The following is a 24,469-nucleotide window of genomic DNA, read 5'->3' as shown; positions in this document are numbered from 1 at the left end:
TGAGGGGGTCGGAGGTGACAGCTGCTGCAAGGGCCCAGACCGAGGCCCCGGGAGGCCGCCCAGCCCACCAGCCCCCGCCTCGCCCCACGCCCAGCCCGGGGGCGCTCTGCAGCGGGAGCCGGCCTCTCCGGGCCTGGGTCCCCGGCCCTGGGTCCCCGGCCCAGCCGGCCCCCGCAGGGTTCTGAGGAAAGCAGCACGGGTGGGCGAGTCCTGAGGCTCCCTGCCCTGGCCCGGCCCGCTGGAGTCGGAGCTGGCGGAGAAAGCACGGCTTCCGGGAAGGCCCTGCAAAGCTGGGGCCCCGGCCCAACTTGGACGAGAAACTCCGCAGCGCGAAGGTTTCTGGGAATAGAGTGTGGGGATCCCGGAGGCCGGAATTAAGGGTTCACCCTCACCGCGCAGTTCCTGCCGCACGCACGGTCTTTGCAGCCATCTCTCTCTCTCCGGTGCCCTCTTCCCACCGCGGGTTGCGGCACCCTCATGCACCAAGACGTGTCGTCTGCTAAGACCCGAGGCCACGCGACTGCGCCTCACACCTCGCGCGCCGCAGCCCTCGCGCGCCTCGCGTCGAGAGGCCGACGTCCTCCCTCTGCCCCACCCCTTGGGCTTGCGTCTACTGGGACGCCTCGTCCTCATTGGCCAAAGGTTCCCGGGACAGCCAATCACAGACGGAGCAGCGCTTTGGCGGGAGGCTAAGTCTCGAGGGGCTTAAGAGCTGAGGAAAGACCGTCGGGAGAGGTAGGGAGCGGGATTCTGATGGCAGCTGGCTTCTCCCTGCGCACTGGATGGAAACACCCCCCAAACAGGGTCAGGACTCTCTGAGAGGGCAGGTTGCCAGGCAGTTGAAGGACAAATCCCACTACACTTTGAAGAGGCTGCAAAGGGCAGCAAGCCTGCTAAGAGCGCTCTAGGGTTACTGGAGGGAAAAGTCCCCGGTTGGTTCTCCTCGAACCCAGTCTCTCATCTATCTCCCTCCAGGAATGTCCTGGAACAAGGTCACTGGGCTAGTTTCTGAATTCAGGTTTTCCCCAGGTTCTACTCCAGCCCCCCAATCCTGGAGAACGGGTGGCTAGACAGGCTGTAGAACTTCCCATCTGGAGTGGTCTCCTGTGTCCTTCCAGAGGTGGTTTATTTAGCACACTTCCTGACTGGAAACAGCTGTTCTCAGGGGTGATGGGGGAAATTAAGTGATCTCCAGATTATAAGCATTTAGCGAGAATGCTAACCCACATTATTAATCTGGGCAGCGGGGTGTCCCCTGTGTGCGTTAGGCCCGGGTTCCTGGCTTTGGTTAGATGTCACCTGATGTCCAGCACCGGACCAACGGGGCTGAATCAAAAGTCATTGATGGCAACGTGTTTTGAATTAAAACGGAGTAGGCCCTGCTGAGACCGACTGGAGGCAGAAAAGGAAGCCATCTAAGAGAAGGGGAACGTGTAAAGGGCCAAGGCTCGGAAGGCTGAGTAGTACAGTGTGCTGAAATGTGTCTTTTAAAAACATGTTATTGATTGATTGGTTTTAGAGAGACACACAGAGAGAAACATCTATTCGTTGTTCCCCGCATTTACATGCGTTCACTGATTGATTCTCGTATATTCCCTGACCTGGGATCGAGCTGCAGCCCGGCGTGTCTGTACGCGCCAGCCACTCAGCTCCCCTGCCAGGGCTTCGGATACGTCGTCTCGGCATCTAATACTTTTTCAGAAAGGATTTGAGGGAGCTGACGGAACTGTGGGTGGCGGGCAGTGCCGAGCGTTTCTAAGTCAGGTCATATTTTCCCTAGTTTGAGGCCTCTGCTTTAAGATGGGAAGAGAAGTGAGAGCCCCCTGACCAGGTGGTGGCGCAGTGGATGGAGCCTCGGCCGGGACGCTGCGGGGCTTGGAAGCGGGCTCCCTGGCTTGAGCGCATGGGGTCTTAGCCAGGACCCTGTGGTCTCTGGTTTAGACAGGACCCCGTGGTCGCTGGTTTAAAGCCCAAGGTCATTGGCTTGAGCGAGCGGTCACTGGCTCAGCCTGTGCCCCAGGTCAGGGCACATATAAGAAAGCAATCAATGAACAACTAAAGTGCTACAACTATGAGTTGATGCTTCTCATCTCTTTCCCTTTTTGTCTGTCTTTGTTACTGTCTCTAAAAAAAAAAAAAAAAAAAAAGGAATGAGAACAGAATTTCAGTTTCAGTTGCCATATTTTGAAGAGGAAGCAATTCGTGAAAGGACATAAAACAGAAGGACAGATTTTAGATATTGTCTGCAGCACACAGATACATAAAAAAGCAAGTAAGCAAGAAAAGACAAGACAAGAGGCAGAACTGTACTGTTTATGGCACCTGTTACCGTGGACGCGGGTTGGGACGAGGCAGTGGGGTACCAGTACGGTTATAGGTGATTCTGAGGAGTTCTTAACAAAAATATAAATAGTCTATTCCTTCACGAATATATTGTTATCAGGATTATTAAAGAGGACTCACTTCTTTTTTTTTTTTTTAATTTTTTTAATTCATTATAGAGAGGAGAGAGAAGGGGAGAGAGAGAGACAGAGAGGGAGAGAGAGAGGAGAGAGAGAAGGGGGGAGGAGCTGGAAGCATCAACTCCCATATGTGCCTTGACCAGGCAAGCCCAGGGTTTCGAACTGGCGACCTCAGCATTTCCAGGTCCATGCTTTATCCACTGTGCCACCACAGGTCAGGCAAGAGGACTCACTTCTTGGTTGTTGTTTTTTTCAATCCAATACCATTTTAGTTAAATCTTGTATTAGTAGAATTTCTCAATGGCTTTTCTACCTAGGGCTTCAAAAATGACAAACTTTGGATGATAATTTGTAGCCACCGGAGGGTAGAAATGGGTAAAAAATATTTTGTTTCCCTCTATGAAGATAATAAATGTGTTTTTTTGGAATTGATTTTCTTTTTAAATTTTCCTGGCATTTATAGTTTTAGTCTATTTTAAAAGTTTCAGTCTAGTTTAGGAGTCGAGTTGCTCTGGCTGGATAGCTTGGTTGTTTAGAGCATTGTCTGGAAGTGCAGAGGTTGCTGGTTTGATCCCCGGTCAGGACACATACAGGAACATATTAATGTTTCTGTCTCTCTCCTCCCTTTCTCTCTAAAGTTATATCTTTTTAAAATGCAATTTTATTTCCCAGTTCTTCCATAATCTTCCATCATTTAATGATATCTTGTTTTTTTGTGTGTGTGTAATTAAGTGGTGACAGTTTTGAGTGGGATAAACTTCGAGAGTTGTGAAACTGACCACTGAATTTTATATTCCATGCATATGAAAACGGAAGGAAAGGAGGAAGGAAGGAAGAAACCTGCAAACAAAAAACAACACTGTATTTCTAAACATATCCTTAATCCATTGACCTCTCCATTTTTTTTTTTTTTAATTTAGTGAAAGGAGGGGAGGCCGAGACAAGACTCCTGCATGTGCCTCCACTGGGATCCACTTGGCAAGCCCACGAGGGGGTGATGCTCTGTCCATCTGGGGCATTGCTTCGTTGCTCAGCAACCAAGCTCTTCTAGAGCCTGAGCCAGAGTCCATGGAGCCATCCTTGGCATTGGGGGCCAACTTGCTCAAATCGAACCATGGCTGCAGGAAGGGAAGAGAGAGAGAGAAAGAGAGAGAAGTGAGAGGGGGAGGGGTGGAGAAGCAGATGGGCACTTCTCCTGTGTGCCCTGACCGGGACTTGAAGCTGGGACATCCACATGCTGGGCCGATGCTCTACCACTGAGCCAACTGGCCAGGGCGACTTTTCCATTTTTATTGTTACCACTGTAGTGAACTGCTTATCACCTTCACTTGACCTTCAAACTAATTGCCTTTCACTTTTGTTCCCTCTTTAATTCATTAGTAGCCTGATCTTTTTTTTTTTTAATTTTTATTTTTTAATTTTATTTTATTTTTTTACAGAGACAGAGAGTGAGTCAGAGAGAGGGACAGACAGGGACAGACAGACAGGAACAGAGAGAGATGAGAAGCATCAATCATTAGTTTTTCAGTGCGCATTGCAAGACCTTAGTTGTTCATTGGTTGCTTTCTCATAGGTGCCTTGACCGCAGGCCTTCAGCAGACCAATTAGCCCCTTGCTAGAGCCAGCGACCTTGGGTTCAAGCTGGTGAGCTTTTGCTCAAACCAGATGAGCCCGTGCTCAAGCTGGCAACCTCAGGGTCTCGAACCTGGGTCCTCTGCATCCCAGTCCAACACTCCATCCACCTGGTCAGGCATAGCCTGACCTTTTCAAAATGTGAGTTAGATCACATCATTCTGTTTAAAACCCTCATAGGCTTTCCCCTACCTAAGAATTAAATCAAAACTCCTTTCTCTAACCTATAGAACCCTCCATGTTCCGCTTCCTGCCTATCCCTCCCTCCTAATTTGCAACAGCTCTTTTGGATCCAGTGTGTTTCAACCCCACACTTGAGAGCTTTGGCCTTAGTAGTTAGCATTGCTCATATCTTCTCCTGGTTGGCAGCTTCTTACCATTCAGATTTCAACTTAAATGTTACCTTTCCAGAGAGCTTGTCCCTGACATCAAATCTAAAACAGACCACAAGTCTTTCTCATCAGTCTGTTTTAAATCTCTGCGTAGTCCTCCATCTGAAATCTTATTTATTCATCTTTTCCCTCCTCCTGCTAGAATGTAAGGTTTTGAGAGTAGGAAACGTGTCTGTCTCATTATTTTTGACATTTACTGGCTCATAGTAGCTGCTCAAAATAACCCAAGTGGAACTAGTTTTATTATTTTCTATTATTTGACTGTAAACAGTTTTTTTGTCGTGCATATTAATCCTTGAGATGCTTTATTTGAAGCCAGCTGTTTTAGATAAATTTAAATTTCCAAAACTTTCTCAACACTGAGTAAACTTTTATTCTATTTGTATATAATTTTATTTTAAGTATAATCTACAAAGCCATTAGTGTTAAATGACTTGTCCAGGATTACATAACTAGTAAGCCAAGAGACTTCATTCACTCATTCATCTGTTGCTAAATGTTAAGGCGACCAACTTTTTTACAATGAAAAGGAGGACAAAAAAAAATAATGTAAATAAAAGAAACATTTTATTAATTGCAACAATAACACACTATAATATGATAAATGCATAATAAAAACATTTGTAATTATGCTTACATGTCTATTAATTTTTAATAATAATTATAAGAAAAATACTCATTTAGATACAAATACATCACATCACACGCAATGGGTCGACTCTGCATTGATCGAATACGGACATTTACAGATTAGTCTTCCAATATCAAAAAGGAGGACATGTAGGAGGACACTTTTTGAGGGAGGATGAAACTTACAAAAGAAAGACTGTCCTCCCTAAAGGAGGACGATTGGTCACCTTGTAAATGTGGAATATAAGGCTGAGCTCTTGGGATATAACACAACTGGAAAGACACTGTTCATGCTTTTATCTTCTGGTGGGGGAGACAGGAAAACACACACACACACAGACACACAAAAGGAAGGCAATCCCTGGCCAGATAACTTGGTTAGAGTGCCGTCCCAATATGCAAAGGTGGTGGGTTTGATCCTTGGTCAGGGCACATACAGGAACAGATAGATATTTTTGTCCCTCTCAAAACAATACATAAAAATTAAGAAAATAAAATACTTAAAAAAAAAAGCTCATCAAACAAACAAGTGCTGTGATGCCTGTTTGGTCTTCCAGCACTTCTAAGGAAGTCTTTTTTGGCCATTTAGACTAAATATGAGGGTCTGTGAGACACTATAGACCAAATAGGAGGGAGTGAGTAATGGCTATATCAGCCTGATTAGGGCACATTCATGTCGAGGATGAATAGAATTGGAATTCCAGTTTAGATGATAAGGAAAGGTCAGATTATGGTTAATAAGTATTACTTTCATGTTCTGAATGAGTAAGTGTGGCACTTTGAAAGCAGATGAGGAACTTGGCCTTTCTGCTGACCACAGTGTAATACAGGTGATGGAAAGAGCAGGGGCTTTGGAGTCAGACTGATGAGAGGTTCATTTCTTAGCCAGTTGAGCTCAGGAAAGTTTCTTAACCTTACTGAACCTTGATTTCCTCATCTGTAAAAAGGTGGTAATACTATTTCTATGATGGTGTTTTAGAAGTTAGAGATAATGAGTGCAAAGTGCCTCTCACATGAGAGATGCTCTATCATTGGTTACTGTTACTGGACAATGGTGAGCCAATGAAGGTTTGGGCAGGTAGATAATAAAAGCAACTCATTCTTAGAGAGTTTATAATATGCCATACATTGTTTTAAGAATTTTATGTTTATTTATTTTATTTAATTTTTTGTATTTTTCCGAAGGCAGACAGACTCCCGCATGTGCCCGACTGGAATCTACCCGGAATGCCCACCAGGGGGCGATGCTCTGCTGCTCTAGGTCTAGGGCGTTGCTCCGTTTTGGCTGGAGCCATTCTAGTGCCTGAGGCGGAGGCCATGGAGCCACCCTCAGCACGTGGGCCTACTTTGCTCCAGTGGAGCCTTGGCTGCGGGAAGGGAAGAGAGAGACAGAGAGGAAGGAGAGAGGGAAGGGTGGAGAAGCAGATGGTGCTTCTCCTGTGTTCCCTGGCTGCAAATTGAATGTGGGACTTCCACACACCAGGCCGACGCTGTACTGCTGAGCCAACTGGCCAGAGCCAAGAATTTTATGTTTATTTTAATTCTCACAACAGTCCTGTGAGAGAGATATAGTTATGATCTCCTTTTTTAAGGCACTTAGAGATTAATAATTTGTCCAAGGTCACATAGTAAATAGTACATTTACTTAAGTATACTTAGAAGGTTTGAAGCCAGGCAGTCTGACTGCAGAACCAGTGCTCTTATCTGCTAGTCTAGATTATGAAAACTTTGTGAAGATTCATTTGACAGCAGCCTATAGGATATATTTTAGATATTTCAGTAAGATAGAAAAAGAAAACTTTCATTTCATTATCATCTTTATTTAGTAACCACTGAATGAACACGAAATACTAGTTTTTGTCAAATGTAAAATAAAATCCAGTCTTTTGTCCTTCACTGCCTAACCTAATATAGTATATTAAGAATATGTTAAGATAACTCTTAACTTAGAAAAAGAGTACGTGTATAATCCTTTTTTTTTAGAACAAGTGTATAAAGAGAATATAAACTAGATCATCTTAGCTTGAAGTTCACAAAGAAATATATATTGCTTGTTTAATTGAATTCCATTTATAATGCCTCTCAAACATACATTATTTTAATTTGAGGACAAATGGGAAGGCTTGATTTTCCTTAACAGCCAAGTGAATTCAGCTTCCTTCTAGTTGCAAGTAAAGATACTAAGAACTATTCAGTCCAGGAATTTATTTTTTCTAATTAACTCTAATGCAGTTCAACCAAAACAATGAAACTGAGGGTTAACTCAGAAATCCTCTACCATTCCAGTGGACAGAAAATATTTCTGTTTTTAGATTTTTCTCTCTCTCTTCCTCTCTGTCTTCCTTGGAAAAGTGTTTTGAGGCAGAAAGCAACAAACCAAATACCAGCAGACAAAATCAGCTCTTTTCTCTTTCTCTACCTAGAAAGTAAGGGAGAAGGAGCAAGAACCCCCACCATCAAAGAGAAGTGACTCTTAGGCATTCCATTCTAAAAAGCCCCGATCCTTCGGGCCCCCTGGAGCTCTGCAGTAATTCCTCAGAGATTGTACGGTCTCTACTTTAAATATAAATATGTGTAGAACTTCCCTCTGTCTCTCTCCTCCTCTCTCTCCTCTTTTTTTTTTTTTAATTTCCTATACTAAAGTTTCCTATTGGACAAAATCAGCTCCCTGATTTATGCCTGGTTCCTATTGGAAGTTCTCAGGAGCTGACATCACTTAGGAAAGCGAGGGGGTAGGGCTGCCAGATCAGTTTGTCACCACCCAGGCTCCCTAGCCTTTGGCTGGGTGCAACTTCCATTTTAGGTGTTGGATCTGAGAGAAAAAAAAAGAGGGAGAGAGAGAGAGAAAGAAGACCAGGAAAGATCCTGAAAGAAGGAAGAGGTGGCGAAAAAATCAACAACCTTGCTGGATTTGTTTTTCTCAACACACTGACGAAGGCTCGGTTTCTTTCTTACAGGACTGGTTTTTAGAAGTCCACATTTGAGGTGTGTGCCTTTTTAAAAAATGTGTATTCAGACGGGTAAAGGAGGATAAGGCAAGTTGAATTTTTGTCTTATGGCAATCAGAGAATTGAAAAGCGAGGGTCTGCTATGCTGACGGGTGACTTTTAAGCAATTATGAATTTTTCTTCTTACTTTGGGGAATTTATTATGTTAAAAAAGGTAAAATATTCCAAGACCCAGAAACAAACTTCTGGGTCTCTCTAATAGAGGAAGGTGAATGGATTCAGAGGGGTGAGAGCAAATTCCGTAAATTTGCATTTTGATGTGTTCTTTGATTTTTATATACTTTTCTGGATTAAGCTAACAAACTTGTGTTTCTGGAGCTCAAACCAAAGGTTGGTTTTTTTTTTTGGCTTGGTGAGTGTGGGTTGGGAAAGGAATTTGTCCGAGGGAAGCTGGTTATACATATGGTTCTTCATATGTTTCAAAACTTCTTTTTTCTTTTTATCATTAGATTTGTGGAAGTGGAAAGTTGCTGGGAACTTTGCAGCTTTAACGGTGGTGTTTTTATCCCCCCAGAGAGTTTGAACGGCTCAGATCGGTTTCAGAGCTGTTCCTGGGTGGATCCCTCTTTTACTTTCCAGGTGTGGTGGGTGGGAGCCTCATTCTCCTGCTAGACGTTGCCTCCACTTTGCCTTATAACAAACAGATGGATCCATGTTAACTGAACTGTAATCCCCGTTTCTTCTAAAACTACCTTTGAAGGCAAATTTGTGGAGGTGTTTTATGTTTAATCTGCAAATATGATAACGTTTGGTTTATGTGCTGAAAGGGATAAGGAAATTCTAATCATGCTTTTTAGTTCACCTGAGTAACGTGGCAACACACCTGAAAATGTTTTCAGCTTTGTGTTGTTCTCTTAAAGGGCCATAGATTAACTAAGGCTAGGCTAAGAGGAAACACTTATACTAACTTTAGTTTTTAGACTGCATTTGAGAAAACAGCAGGGCAATTCTTATTTTGAACCAAACTTGAAAGTTCTTTTTTGGAGGTGAGTTTTTTGTTTGCCATGAAATCAGGAATCTGTATGATGGCCCATGACTGTGCTTTCTTATCTTATATTTTATCTTAAGATTTGTTTTTGCAAATACATTCTTGCAAAAATACTGATTCTAGATAATTACATAGCCAACTCATCAGTAGCTGAAAGACCGGGTATTCTCTTCCTTCTCCCTTTGAAAATGCGAATCAGTCTGAAAATTATAGCTGGATTAGTTATTGTCCTAATTGTAACATGATGGGTCTGAATATGCAAGCTGCTCATTAGCTTTAAACTGATGTGTGTCTATAATCTCTGATTTTTGCCCCCCTCAATTCTTTTTCGACCAGAACACTTCCTTGTATTTTTTTCTAGAACTGAGAGTATTTCTTGCAAGATGATATCATCCTAATGAGGTTGTGGCTTCATAGGGAACAACTTTGTTCCTCCTTTTAAATATCATCTGAGCAAGGGCTACAGCAAGATTTTTAATGTCTGGATCTCATAATTATAGAAAGTCGGGTTAAAAAGAAAGAAAAAAAGATGGTGTGTACTGTGTTGGGCTGTAGTTCTTATTTAATATTTTCCAATTTTCCTTTCAAATGTTCTCTCTGTCTTGACTCCAGCCTGGGAGGTTTCTTGGTGGATCTTTGAAGGGTTGGTCATATTGCTGCCAGAGTGTCGGTTTCCCACTCAACCTTTAGGGGGAGGGACGAGGGAATCTGAAGAAGGAGTACAAAGGCAGTTTGAAAATAGGTTCTGGGTGACTGAATGGTTGTGATTTGGGTCCAGCTTTAAATACTGGGCTTTGTGTAGCTGCAGTGAGCATCCTAGTTAACTATCATCCAGGACTATTTCCACGAACTGAGGCATTGTTTTGACTGGTAGGTACTACTAGATAGAGCCGTTTGGATGATAAAATGGAAGATTGTCTTTTACTTCACCTTTACTAGTTCTTTCAGGAAATAAAATAAGGGGTGTGAATAAGAAAATCTTTTAATATTTGTTATGCTCCTTATTTTGGTTTTGGGATAAAAAAATGACAAGTCGGTATGAGTTGTATAGATTTTTCTATCGTGTTTGACTCCTGTACACTGTTGGTTTCTTTGTTATGTGGCTAAGATGTGGTCTGTTTCCAGGTAGGGGTCTCTTGTGGGTGCTTAGAGCTCTAGTGCCTTTTTTGGGTTCCAGTTCGGGAGCGGCAGAGGGCTAGAACATGTTCTTTCAGCTAATTCTGTATAAAAAATTGGGACTATTGGGAATCTTAAAAAAAAGCTTCTAGTAATTGCAATTCATCCTTAGGTTTATGAAGTAGTTGTTCTCTAGGGATGGGTGCAAATAAATAAACACAGTTCACCAGTCAGTTGGAATAATAAAAAGATTAGTTTTGTATAATTTATTGCTTTTATTTTGGTGCCTGGTGGTCCCGTTACTGTCAGCCCTCTCCCTCCTTTGTTTTTTCTCTGTGTGCTAAGCATTTTGCATAAATTGTTGACTTAATTTCCCACAACAACTTCTTATATTTTTTTAAAGGAATTTGAGCCTCAGAGAAGCTGAGGTTTGCTGAAAATCTCACTGCCCAGAAGTGGCCAAGGCCAAGATTAAGCCCTGGTCTGACTGTCTACAAAGTCCACAGACTTAACCGCTAACACACTGCCATTCTTCAGAGAGAAGAGAAAAAAGAGCCAGAACTAAAATAAGCCTTTACTAGATGCAAGGGTGTTTCATCTTGCAGAGGGTCAGTCCTCACTTAGTTTGCCAACCCCCTCCCTGTTAGGATAACCTATGTAAAAAAAATCCATTCTTTATAAAGCCGTGGGAGCTGGATATGCTAGAATGGATATTATTTCAATCTTTAGAATAGGGATCTTTCCTTATGCACATCATTGCTGTCCTCATTTTTTTCTTTGTTTATTTATTTTATTAATTTTAGAGAGATGAAGGGATAAAGAGGGAGAGACAGGAATATCCATCTATTCCTGTATGTGCCCTGACTGGGAGTTGAATTGACAGGCTTCGGGGTGATGTTCTAATCTCCCGAGCTATCTGGCCAGGACAGTCCTAATTTCTTAAAGTTATTGGAAATGCCTCAAACTTTCTTTGATTATCAGTGAAATGTCTTCTTCCAGAGAATGTTTAGATACATATGTGGTTTGGAATGATAATTGCCAATTTGCAGGGCAGAGGTTTATAGCAAATAGATGAAACGTTTTTCATACTGTATTAAAATTGTCTATTTTTTTCTTCTAGACTGTGAACTGCTTGGATATAGTTACTATCTTATCTCTGTATTCTCTTTGCACCTATCTTAGTGTCTGGTATATACTGACTGAGGCGCTCAGTAAGCCTTGGTTAAATAAGACACCTGATGGAATGAGTGAAGGACCTTTGTGGGGAGGCTGAAAGGAAGTTGAGAGAGGAAGCAGTATCACCTGGATTAATAAAATTACAATGTAAATTTGAAGCTTTTAGTATAGTCTGTAGTTTTAACCTTTGACACATCTCCCACATTGCATTTTTTAGTAAGGTTTCTGGAAATATTGAAGATTAAAAATTTTAATTTTTTTGACAGAGAGAGAGAGGGACAGATAGGGACAGACAGGAAGGGAGAGCTATGAAAAACATTAATTTGTTGCGACACCTTAGTTGTTCATTGATTGCGTTCTCATGTGTGCCTTGACGGGGATGGGAGGTGGGGCAGCTACAGCAGAGGGAGTGACGCTTTGCTCAAGCCAGCAAACTTGGGCTTCAAGCCAGCAACCTTTGGGCTCAAGCCAGCGACCATGGAGTCATGTCTACGATCCCATGCTCAAGCCTGTGCCACCACCTGGTCAGGCTAAAATTTAAATTTTTTTTTTTTTACAGAGGCAGAGATAGACAGGGACAGACAGACAGGAACAGAGAGAGATGAGAAGCATCAATCATCAGTTTCTCATTGCGCGTTGCGACTTCTTAGTTGTTCATTGATTGCTTTCTCACATGTGCCTTGACCGCGGGCCTTCAGCAGACCGAATAACCCCTTGCTGGAGCCAGCGACCCTGGGTCCAAGCTGGCGAGCTCTTTGCTCAAGCCAGATGAGCCCGCGTGCGACCTCGGGGTCTCGAACCTGGGTACTTCCGCATCCCAGTCCGACGCTCTATCCACTGCGCCACCGCCTGGTCAGGCTAAAATTTAAATTTTTTAAAAATCCTGTTTCCTTTCTGGGCAAGCAGTTCAAAGAATAATACTATAAAAAATAAAGGTCTTCATCAGTTCATTTCATAATATAGACAGTTGTTAACTTCAACCACTGAAACCTTAATGTAGCCGTTTTTAGGGGAGAGGAACTGGTTACCTAGGATGTTAGGGTGCTACCAAGGAGTATTGCTTTCAGTCATGTCAGAAGTGAGTGGTTTTTTACTTGTTAGTAAGAACATAAAAAGCTTGGGGTGATAGTTTGAACATTAATGTTTCAACGGAAGTGTGTTCGGGTATCACTGTTATTTTTTTGTTATTGTTTCTATCGTGAAACTTCAGGAGATTTTGTTCACAAAGTGTGTTGGGAAATTTATGAGTTTAAGAACCCAAATTTTCATCGATAATTTAGAATAATAGTAACAAGGAACTTACCTAAAGGAATGAATCGTAGGTAATCAGTATATAATTTCATGTTCTCTTCCCTCTCAGAAGGGGTTAAATTCCATGAGCAGCTGAAATAGGGGTTGCTCTGCTTAAATGCAGCTCCTCCAAGGTTTCCCATACAGTTTTTAGATGGCCTGGCAGGGAGATGACAGAGAGAGAGACTGAGACAGACAGGGACAGACAGGAAGGGAGAGATGAAAAACATCAACTCATAGTTGCAGCATCTTGGCTGTTCATTGATTGCTTCTCATACGTGCCCTGACAGTGGTGGTGGGGGGCTCCAACTGAACCAGTGACCCCTTGCTCAAGCCAGTGACATATGGGCTCAAGCCAGCGAATTTAGGGTCATGTCTATGATCCCATGCTCAAGTTTATGACTCCGCTGCGCTCAAGCTGGTAAACCCGCATTCAAGCTGGTGACTTCAGGATTTTGAATCTGGGTCCTCAGCGTCCTCAGTTGATACTCTATCCACTGGGCCACCACCTGGTTAGCCTAAATATTATTTTTTATTATTAAATATTAAGCATTGAGAACATGGCCCTCATTTACTGTTCCAGTTCAGGGACAGAGTTCCCCCTTTTTTTTTTTTTTTTTTTTTTTTTTTTTCATTTTTCTGAAGCTGGAAACAGGGAGAGACAGTCAGACAGACTCCCGCATGCGCCCGACGGGGATCCACCCGGCACGCCCACCATGGGGCGATGCTCTGCCCACCATGGGGCGATGCTCTGCCCACCAGGGGGCGATGCTCTGCCCATCCTGGTGTCGCCATGTTGTGACCAGAGCCACTCTAGCGCCTGAGGCAGAGACCACAGAGCCATCCCCAGCGCCCGGGCCATCTTTGCTCCAATGGAGCCTTGGCTGCGAGAGGGGAAGAGAGAGACAGAGAGGAAGGCGCGGCGGAGGGGTGGAGAAGCAAATGAGCGCTTCTCCTGTGTGCCCTGGCCGGGAATCGAACCCGGGTCCTCCGCACGCTAGGCCAACGCTCTACCGCTGAGCCAACCGGCCAGGGCCAGAGTTCCCCATTTTGAGTGCTACTTCTCCAGTGAGTTCTTCAGTCTAACTTGAATGGTGTGGGCAGTTTAGATTCGTGGGGACATTATAAGGATCCAGAGCTTTCTTTTTTTTAAAGCCGTCTTTCCTGACCAACAGGGAATTTGGTCATTACTTTCACAAAACATGTCTCATTATATGATGATAAAAGCAACTTTTAATTTTGAAAAAATTTCAAACTTAAAGTTGCAAGAATAGCATAGTAATTCCTGTATACCCTTCATGCACTTAGACACTAGTTGTTAACATTTGCCACAGATGCTTTATTCTTTATTTTTTGATCAATATGCTGACCAAACGAACTTTTCAATCTGAGAATTCCATTAATCGAGAGGCAAGGCAATGTAGCATAGTGGTTAAGAGTGTGGGTGCTGGAGCCAGACTGCCCGAGATCAGCTCTTGCTCTGCCACTTACTAGCCATGTAACCTTGGGTAAATTGTTTAATTGTTCCATGTGTTGGTCTCCTTGTCTGTAAAATGAGGACATTAATATGAACCATTTCATAGGATTGTTGGGACGATTGAGTGATTTAATATATGTAAAATTCATAAAACAGTGACCAGCTCATGATAATACCTTATAAGTGCTTGCTATTAGAATGGGTGCTTTAAATGAACTCAAATATCATTTGTCTGTTGGAATAAATGCCCTTTAAGGTCTCTTATTTTACAGAATAAATAGTCTTCCTGGATGGATAAGCTAACTTTTTTTTAAATGAGAAAAAAGTATCTTTAGTAATAGGCAAGTTTGGGGAGTTGTGTGGGTGTGGTTGTCTAAAATAAGGGTGCTGTGGGAATGGATAGATAAATTTTAATAACGGAAAGTGAGGTGTGAGTGCGGAAAGAGAAACAGGCGGCAAAGCTTAACCATCCTCAGTAATTTTTTTCGAGACTTGGATGCTTTAGGGAAAATACAGTTTCTTTCATCTTTCTTTCTTAGGGCAATACAATTTCTTTCATCTTTTTGTATGTATTATATAAAGGACAGAACTCCAGCATCCCAGGGTAAACTAATTTTGGCAGAGAATAGATTGAAAAAGTTTAGTTTGGGTTTATTACCTTTGACTTTGAATGATATTCTTTATCTTGAACTCTTACTGACCAACCAGGATTTTGTAGGATAACATTCCATTAAGAGTGATTGTGCAGGAAACAATTGCATAGATATGAAGGCAGGCTTCTACTATTGCTTTTCTTGAAATAAATCTCCCTCTTACATGTTCAGGAAACGTTTTCTATTTCAGTTGTTATTTATGGACATATGTAAAATAGACATGTAGAAATTTTGTGTTCATCAGCGCTTCTAGTGAGAAGTGTGCTTCTAAGAAAGAGATCTCTCATATATGGAAAAGCAAACTGTGGCCTGTGGGAAATATATGTGTTAGCTGCAGCCTTATTTCTAGCTTCTTCAAACCTACAGTTTACCGTCTTTTTTCCTTTCCTTTATACTAAATAACCCATTAAACTAGTGTTCCGAATAGTATTTAAACTAATTTCTATTGGCACTCCATAGCTTCCTGTCATAACTCCCCCACCCAGCTCAACACTTTTTTTTTTTTTTTTTTTTACAGAGACAGAGAGTCAGAGAGAGGGATAGATAGGGACAGACAGACAGGAATGGAAAGAGATGAGAAGCATCAATCATTAGTTTTTCGTTTTGACACCTTAGTTGTTCATTGATTACTTTCTCATATGTGGCTTGACCGTGAGGCTACAGCAGACCTAGTAACCCCTTGCTCGAGCCAGCGACCTTGGGTCCAAGCTGGTGAGCTTTGCTCAAGCCAGATGAGCCCGCGCTCAAGCTGGCGACCTTGGGGTCTCGAACCTGGGTCCTCCGCATCTCAGTCCGACGCTCTATCCACTGCACCACTGCCTGGTCAGGCTCGACACATTTTTTTTTTAATATTTTATTTATTGATTTTTTTAGAGAAAGAGGAGTGAGAGAGAAAGACAGAGAGAGAGAGAGAAGGGGGAGGAGCAGGAAGCATCAACTCCCATATGTGCCTTGACCAGGCAAGCCCAGGGTTTCGAACTGGCGACCTCAGTGTTCCAGGTCGACGCTTTATCCCACTGCGCCACCACAGGTCAGGCCTCGACACATTTTTTAATCCACATTTCCCTCTACTGGTTTTTCTACGTATTTTCCTTTTTGTTTGTTTTTCTGTTCTCTGGTGTCTTTCTTTGCCTCCCATATCTTTTTTCGCCCCTTAGGTTCTTTGGTCCTTATGTCTGTTGCTGTTCCCTTAATATGGAAAAAGTTTCTGATTCCTATTGAATAAATTATACTCATGTGCTGAAGGTGCAAGTGTTAGGATACTGCTTCTGGCTTATCTCAATTAGATCTAGATTAGTATTGGTTTTTTAAAGTTTTATTTATTGATTTGAGAGAGAAACATCAATTTGTTGTTCTTCATATTTATGCATTCATTGGTAGATTCTTGTGTGTGCCTTGACCAGGGATCAAACCCTCAACCTTGGCATATTGGGACGGTGCTCTAACCAGTTGAGCTCCCTGACCAGGGCAGGATTAATTGTTGTGATCCAAAAAGATTGATCTCTTAGTAATTCAGATTCATTTTTATCTTTTGATTTTCAGATCTCATCCACATTTGCTAATTTATTACTCATTTTGGTTCATATGACAGTAGAGCAAATGAAATTTACTTTTCTCAGACTAAATATCAGTTTTGTGTGTGCTTCCCATGTTCTATATTGGAATACAGTAGCACATTGAGAGTTCTCTTTGTAGAGTGAAAAGATTTTTGTTTTGGGGAGCATATATTTTAAGAAACCAAAATATATTCTGATGGTTAACATAGGACATTGTTATAGAAACTAGGTCAACTTTTCAATACCTTTATCAAAGCACCTACAGTTCATTGCAAGTGAAATAAATCTCATTGAAATAAAGTAGCTGGTGTATATTCAGCACACTTTTAAAATAGAGTAGTCTATTTTAAAGGAGAAGTTGGTGCCGATCTGATTTCTTTCCACTGTTTCTTTGTTGGAGTTCTGTAACCCCTCTGCTGTTCTGCTCTCCACTGACTACTTTGTTAAATCAGGGCAGAGCTGGCAATTTGAATGTCTGCCCTCCCGAAGGTTAGCCAAATCTGCAGGTTAGGCTACAGGAGACTCCAACTGATGGGACTAAGATAACATTAGTAAAAAAGCATAGAAACAAAAATGAAGCAAAGTTGATTTATTTTTCTAAAATGTAACTTTTTGTTTTTGATGAAAAATAAAACATCTTCATTCATTCAAAAGAAATTTGAGAGTCTGTTGTATGCCATGCAGTGGAGTAAACAGTATACCAAATAGCCCTAACAGAGCTTACATTCTAGTTGAAAGAGACATAAATAAATAAGCAATAAACACATGGTATGTTAGAATGTGATAATAATATTGAAGAAAAACTGAAGCAGAATATGTCAGGTGGTGAATAAATGCGAGGGAGGAATGAGTTTTTTTAATGGAGTGGTTAGGGAAGGCCTCACTTAAAGGTATGTGTGAGAGAGACCTAGAAGAAATTAGGGTGGAATCATGTAGATATGAGTAGAAAGAACAAAGACTCTGAGGCTGGTTGTTACTGGTGAGCAAAAGAGATATGGGGCAAACTAAATTTATTCAGTGAGGTTCAATGGGTGTGTGTTGGAAGGAAGAGGAGTATAATAAGACCTCATCATGCACTACAGCTGGTGCTTGACTTATGACCACTATTTGTTTAGACAGACCAGTTGTAACACAATTTGGTTGTAAGTTGAGTAGGCTATATGTACAACTGTGAAATGATGTTATAAAAATCTTTAAGTCATTTTATCATAATTTTCTTTCATTATTGTTATATATTATAATTTTCTTTGTTCATTTTATGCCATTTGTATCATCTCTACACCATTTTGTTTCTTATTTTTACATTCGTCAGGTTTAAGTAAAACACTGCATTACCAGTACAACTGGCTTAATATTTGCAAAGACAATTTCCTCTTGGTAGACATCTTAGGAGGGGTTTGATGAAAAATATCCAGGACACAAAACACAAATTGCTGTACCGAGTCTGGGATAACAGTTGAAATGGTGCACGCGGATATGGTAGTGCTGCCGGAAGCTGGTCCGCACTGTTGTACGCCCAGCTGGGCAACACTTGCGCTGCCAGATGCGGAGCAGTTGTGGCTAGCAATTGTGGTTGTAAAGTCGGATGGTTGTAAGTTGCATAGGTCATAAGTTGATCAATATTTGTATACAGTACAAAGAAAGCTGTCTCCTCACTTTAGACCTCATAGACAATAGCTGTTAACTTTTGTGTATTTGTAAGAAGTTGGGGCAACACTTGACCTAGCCTCCATCTTTGTCCCATTGCGGAAGTTCATGTGAATATAGTCAGCAAATAATTTGTAGACTAGCAGATTTTGCATAGGTTGATGACCCTTGTCTTGGAGGAAAATAGTAGGGCAATTACTTAGAATAAACTTGTGTATATTTGGGAAGTGAGATCAAAATTTTCTTCCCTAGAGAAATGTATTTCTCTGTCTTATCTACATAGTCAATTTTTTGTGAACAGAAGAAATAACATATCTGGTACAGTTTTCTTTTTCTTTTTCCTTTTAACGAGAGAGAGGGGTAGACAGACTGGAAGGGAGAGAGATGAGAAACATCAACTTGTAGTTGTGACACTTTAGTTCATTGATTATGTCTGCCCTACTTATCTGCTGCTTTCCTTTGCTAATTTGACCAAAAAGCTCCTGGTTGTCCAAAGACCTAATCATTTGGATTTAATGGCTTTCAGGGATTACTTTATAGGTCACCATATCCATATTTCTGTCTTGCACATTGGGAGTTAGCTAACTGTATGTCTGTTTTCCCTTTCCATGTATATATTTAAGCAGTAAGGGTTATTAAAGCATATACTTGCCCTGGTTGACTTTGGTAGGATTGAGGAAGAAGAACCAACTAGTGATGTTTTGTGGTAACCCCATATAAGAAAGTAAAAGGATTTTTGATTACCAGAGCACTTGTGTGTTGAAACATCCATTCTTACTTTCCCTCTCCAGATTTCTGGTTTAGCTAGTCTGTCTCAGTGAAGAAGGTGAAGGAGTCTGTCTCCCACTCTCTCGTTTGGAGTTTAGTCCTGGAACTTGATCTGGTTGCCCCCTGTTCTTCCCTTTAATTATACCTATCTAGTCGTCATCTTGTTACTTCATATCATCCTTGGGAGATGACTTTCATCATGAAACTTTCCCCCCCTCCATTTCCTTTTCCTTTGGTCAGGTAACTGTATCATCTTGTATAGGAAATACTAGGCAATCACAGATTCCCTCACATTTCGAGGTTGCTTTAATATAACTGCTTGACAGGTATTACACCATTGTTTACAGATGTTTGTAGTTGTCTTGAAAGTGTCTCTTTCAGTGCCATTCTTCTTTCCTAAATCTTTTGTGACACATGCTACCTTGTGGGAATATTTCTCTATGCTTTTTCTAAAAATGGTTTGCTATTCACTTGCCCTTACTCAAACTAGAAGTTAAAGTGATATGCTTGGGTAAGTGTCAGAGGTAGTAACACTTGAATACAGAGTTTGTTTTTTTCTGTTACATTGTCAACTGGGCTGGAATTACCATATTCCCCCATGTATAAGACACACCTTTCCCTGAAAAATCTGGGGTCTAAAAAACTGGATGCGTCTTATACAGTGGTTGTAGATTTTTTACTTGCATTTCCTGCTTTTTTTGAAAGTGATGAGAAGTTGTATGAATTTTATGATGAATGAAACTTGAGTTCAATAACTTTATGTAATACTTTTATTTTTTTTTTCAAATTTCGGGCCCCCAAATTAACATGTGTCTTATACATGGGAGTGCCTTATACATGGGGAAATACGGTATCTAGGATCTTAAGTGTAGATTTAGGACTTTGGACTTCTTTTGGGATGGAACATTGAACCAATCTTTGAAAATATGGCATGGCTCTTTGTTCCATGAGGAATGTTAAACTAAGTTGTTTTAAAAATAATCTTCTTGTTCAATTTGCAATGTAAGTAGGGATATCCTCCAGTGTAACAACTCAGGATTCCAAAGAACTGAGACAGTTCTTTCTAGTTTCTAAGTCTAGAATATAGGATTTAGAACTGTGTCATTCCATCTATCCTTATATTTATTTATTAGTCTTTAAAAATATTTATTTTTTAATTTTACAGAGTGAAGGTGGCTTGAGAAGTATCAACTCAAATAGTTGCTTTACTTTAGTTGTTTATTGATTGCTTGTCATACGTGCCTTGACCAGGCAAGCCCAAGGTTTCAAACCCACGATCTCAGCATTCCAGGTTGACGCTTTATTCACTGCCACCACAGGCCAGGCCCATCTATCCTTATATTTAAACTCATGCTTTTAAAGAGCCTCTAATTCAGAATGAGTAATGATCTGAGCTGTCTGATGAACAGTAAAGCAGGTCCAAATAATGTACTTTTTAACCAGAGCCCTTTTTGCAAGAGGAATGTGGTGGTCAGAGGGATGTCAGGGACAGGTCAATAATATAGTGGTTTCCAACAGCTGACTATCAGAATAACTTGAGGGCATTTTAAAACTGAATTCCCAGGCATTCTTTCCAGAAACTGAGCCTTGGGGGATGGGAGAGGTAGATTTAGGATAATATATATATATATATATTTTAAGCTTTCCAGGTGACTCTGATCATTCAGGTTTGAGGACCACAAAACGTGAATATTTGAGTGAAGCTGCAGTATATCTATTTGATTTCTCAGATGGGTGGTCATTTAATTAGTATGAGAAGTAGAGAAGAATAGCTCATGGTAGTGGGCATGGTGATCACGTGGCTAATATCAAGTTTTTTACCATGGTATCCTGTATTGTTTCGGAATTACAGATGTCACCACCTGTTTTGGGGGTTATGCTAGCACTTAGCGTGGTATGGAGGACTTGCCTATTGGGGGAAGGGAAACTTTTAAATATCTCTGCTTATCCTCTTCATTTTGAAATTGTGGAACAAATTCAGGAGAGGATGTTAACATTGAAACTCAACTGGACAATTTGTTTAAAAGTCGACAGGAAGGGTCAATGTTACTTCCTGTCTGAAAAGGAAGTGCTGGCTTCCTTCCCTTCCTCCTTGGCTAACTCTGGTCAACTTAGAATATGGGTGGGGGTGGGGCTGATCTGTTAATAGTTTTAACTGGCCACCCAGGCCTTGGGGAAATCAGGTTACCATTAATGTTCAAGTGTGGAAACATAATGTACCCTCTTTCTGTATTTTCTGACATTTGAAAATCGATCAAGGAGTTGTAGAGAAGAAACTGAAATCCATTTGACACTGAGGGGTAGGTTGTGGAAAGGAGAGCATAATTGGGCAGAGGGGAGTGGATGACAAAGTTTTCTTATTTTTAAATTGAGACAAGAATGCATTCCTTCTAAGTGGGGCCAGTTGGCACTATTCCTGCTATTTTAGTCCAGGCTTCTCCTTCCTACTGGCCTGTCAATTGTATTAAGTGTTTGATGTTAGTTTGAACTGTGGTCTCTGGAGTTGGGGGGAGGGAGAGTGGTGGAAACAGCTGGTGCCTTCATCAGACTGTCTCAGTTACCCTTCTTTTCAGAGTGTGCGGGTGGGGGAGGGAATGGATGTGTTAGCAGAGTCCCAGCAACTCTCATGTAGAGGGATTGGATTCTCAGGCACTCTTAATTCTATGCGGGATGTTGGCTAGTTGGAATGTAGCTAAACCTTCCCCAATCACATTCTTTTCTCTGTTTCTCCTCCCCCCAGTTCTTTCTACTTTGGGCCTGATTTGGTGAGAAAGGGTTATGTGGAAAGTTAGATAGCAAAACAGATTCATGCTTTTGCAACCATAGAGTTTTCAGTTTAAATCTTTGGGCTCCTTCCTCCATTGACTTTCTCTGTACCCACTTATTATTCCTTTGGTGGGTTTTCCAAATATGTCTGCAAACAGCTAGAGATACAATTAGAACCAGAACCTCTGGTGAAGTCATGCTGAATTGTAATCAGTTGGCTATACTGGTCTCCTTCCCTCCTTCATCCCCTGGGGTGACTATATTTCTGCGTCAGCACTCCTTTTCTGTCTCACCTGCTCAGTTTGAAGCAGAGAACCTGTCGAGCATCCTTTTGGAGCAGCAGCATTGATTTAGGTGTGTTCAGTTCTCTGTCTTCCGGGGTGTGTCTTTGACATCTCTCTCTCTGTCTTTTTAGGTATCTCAGCTCTCCTACCAGACTACTGTTTTTGTCTGCTTCTGTGTATCCACCTCCCACTGTAGTACTTAATTGACTGATTTATTTGGCCTGGGCTATGAATGAGGGAAAATCTGATAAGAATACTAACAATTGTAACTAATTTTTCAGTTGTTCTGGAAAGAGAGAGTCTGATTCAGTGCTAGTAAGAGATCTCAAACTGTTGTTTTTGTGTGCTTCAGTGATAGAGTGTGTAGTGGCTATACTCTACTGTTCTGTTCTAAAGCATAGTGTTGTGAAATATTCTCTTTTCTATCTAGCCCTAGAATGGTTGGCAGTTGTGTATGTTCCTGCCCAACCTCTTTCCACCTGGTTTTATCAGATCCAGGTGTGGACTAATTTCTAATGAGTTGTGCTGTATTAGAGTTCTTTTGCATCATACACCGTCTAAATAAGGGTTTAGCCCAGAACACTCTTTCTTTAAAGAATTTTTATTTATTTATTTATTTATTTATTTATTTATTTATTTATTTATACATACATACATACATACAGAGAGCGAGGAAAGGAGAGAGAGAGAAACATTGATTTATTGTTTCACTTATTTATGCATTTATTGGTTGATGTTCTAACCAACTGAGCTACCTGGCTAGGACCAGAGTACTTCTGATAGATACAAGAAGGAGGAAGGAGTCTAGGAGAAAGGTGGGAGGAGAACAGATAATAGCATATTACTATGTATTTAGTTACCTGGACTATCCCTCTGTTTGGAGAACTCAGTGCTGAGCCTTGTGCTATGCTTTATGCAAGGGAAATTGAGCCCTTTGGGCAAAGGCTGTTACTTTTTTGGATTTCAGGAATCTCTGGCTAACAGTCAGAGCTTGACTTCTGTCTGCGTCTTTGCTTCTGAGGTTTAGGGCCAAGGTCCAGTGAGCTTGTACAAGATAATAGAAAAATGTATCATTTAGCTCATTCTTGGAACCCTCTGAGGACCCTTTTTAGGAAAGGAGGCTTTCTTTTCTGACAGGTTCCAAATCTATCTGACCCATTGTGGAGGAGTGATGAGCAAAAAAAAAGCTGAGGTTGCCAGTGTGCAATTACTAGTTGTCCTCCTCTCATTCCCTAGGGAAGTAGGGAACTTTGCCCCCAGCACCTGCTGGTGCCTATATCCTGCCTCTTTGTAGGGTGGAGTCTGCTGCCTTTGTTCTGTGTGGAGCCTCTTAGGAATCAGCTTTATGCTTGTGGGGAAAAGTGTTTGAAAGACTTTGAAAACAGTGGAAATGGGTGATGGAGAAGGTAACAGAGGATGTGTCCTAAAGTAGTTCTCCATGTGGGAATATTCCATTGACCGAATCCAGGTTGGAGATCAGATTGCCATGATGAAGCTTTCTTTGGGATGCATTACATATAGCTGAGCTGAGTATAATAGCAGCAGCAGTTTTAAAACCCCCAGTGCAGTGCCTCCAAGATAAAGAAATTTGCCAAGTAGGAATCTTAAAAATCCCTTCACCCCCTCTGAACCCTTAGATCCACACACAGTTTTTCTGCTGATTCTTAAAGGCCTGAGCTTTGTCCTGTGCAGTGTTGGCTTGGGGCAGGGAGGAGGGTTGTTTTCCCCGAACATGATAAGGAACTGAGCAGGGCAAAGTGGGAGCTCTGGATGGTGATTGGTAGACAGGATGCCCTGGAATGCGGTTGGCCTGCAGCCCAGAATCCAGCACTTTGTATTTGTTTGTTTCTGGGAGACTGTGGTCTGGTGCTACTGTGACAGGAAGTGAGAAAGCTGGGAGTGGGGAAACGGAGAGGGGCGATGTCTTTGTGGTTCTCCTGTGAAATCTCTTTGTCCCTGGAGAGGAGCTCTGCTGCAGGGCTCTACTGAGAAGAGAGCAGCCTTTGTGTGTCTAATGGGTCTTGGAGCATCTCGCTACTCTGAGGCATTAGGGAGTGTGAATTCTGACTGTGTCCTTTTGCATCTTAGCACTTGAGTTATATAAATGGCCTTGATCTCTTAGCATTGGGAATCTCACAGAGTTTTGTGTTTGCTACCATATTTATGTATCTCTAGAATTTAGTTAAGAAAGGAATTCTAGAAGGCAATGGATGTTTATATAATTTTTAAAAACTGTGTATATTGCAGATACCTTGTTGGGTCTGAAAGGCATTGTTAGAGCCCTGCATTTTAGGTCTCATCCTTTCAATTGGCACCCTACTATGTCCAGAGCTGGAGAAACCTGCCCATTTCTTGATTTCAGTATTGAGAGGTACTGGCAAGTCTGTTTGCACGTAACTAGGGAATGGTTGGTAGTTTTCTGGGTTTTTCCCCCCCTCTGTCTAGACTGAAATAGCACCTGTAGCACTTCTCTCTTCCCCTCCCTCTTCCTTTTTTCCTTTGTTTTGTCTTTTCCCTGCCCTCCATTCCAGCTGTGAAATGGCATCTCTTCTCACTTTGTGGATTGGGTGGCTGAGCCCTTAAACTGCTTGCCAAACTGGCTAGCCCCTGAGCACACACACAAA

At 41.7% G+C, this 24,469-nt stretch overlaps 1 protein-coding gene across 15 annotated transcripts in view; it reads left to right on the top strand.

The window, feature by feature from the left end:
- Nucleotides 1–24,469, top strand: part of CTNND1 (catenin delta 1) — a 144,662-nt gene that overhangs the window by 87,562 nt on the left and 32,631 nt on the right. For 14 of the 15 annotated variants that reach the window (XM_066361521.1, XM_066361504.1, XM_066361507.1 and 11 more), the window contains exon 1: nucleotides 7,863–8,101. The exons of the other annotated variant lie outside the window; for it this stretch is intronic. The gene's annotated coding sequence lies outside the window, so the exon portion shown is untranslated. Of the gene's footprint in view, nucleotides 1–7,862; nucleotides 8,102–24,469 lie in introns of those variants that run through there. 15 annotated transcript variants of the gene reach the window in all.

This window comes from Saccopteryx leptura, chromosome 1, assembly GCF_036850995.1.
Source record: "Saccopteryx leptura isolate mSacLep1 chromosome 1, mSacLep1_pri_phased_curated, whole genome shotgun sequence".
Classification (NCBI taxonomy): Eukaryota; Metazoa; Chordata; class Mammalia; order Chiroptera; family Emballonuridae; genus Saccopteryx; species Saccopteryx leptura.
The sequence above is the reverse complement of the archived record's forward strand: the minus strand, read 5'-3'. Positions and strand labels throughout refer to the sequence as shown.